Here is a 282-nt window from a genome sequence, read left to right as displayed (position 1 = left end):
GAGGCAGACACAAGCCCAGACAAACCCCGGTTCCCACCTTCGGCCGCAGGACTATTTGTCCCACGACCCCAGCCGCTTCAACCTGAACGTGAACCGTCCGGGGAGGGGGGGGAGAGAAGATACAGCATGGGACCCTCGAACGCGTTGGGAGCAAGCGGAAGAGGAGGCCCACGAACGGGGGTGCAGAAGGCGCGCAGGTCGGGGCGGGGGACAGACAAAGGCGTGGACGCTGAGCGAGGGAAGACAAAGCGTAGAGGGGTCGGCGGCGGCGGCGGCGGCGCG

The sequence above is a fragment of the Chrysochloris asiatica genome, unplaced genomic scaffold (assembly GCF_000296735.1).
Source record: "Chrysochloris asiatica unplaced genomic scaffold, ChrAsi1.0 scaffold00007, whole genome shotgun sequence".
Taxonomy (NCBI): domain Eukaryota; kingdom Metazoa; phylum Chordata; class Mammalia; order Afrosoricida; family Chrysochloridae; genus Chrysochloris; species Chrysochloris asiatica.
Note: the sequence above shows the minus strand (reverse complement) of the source record.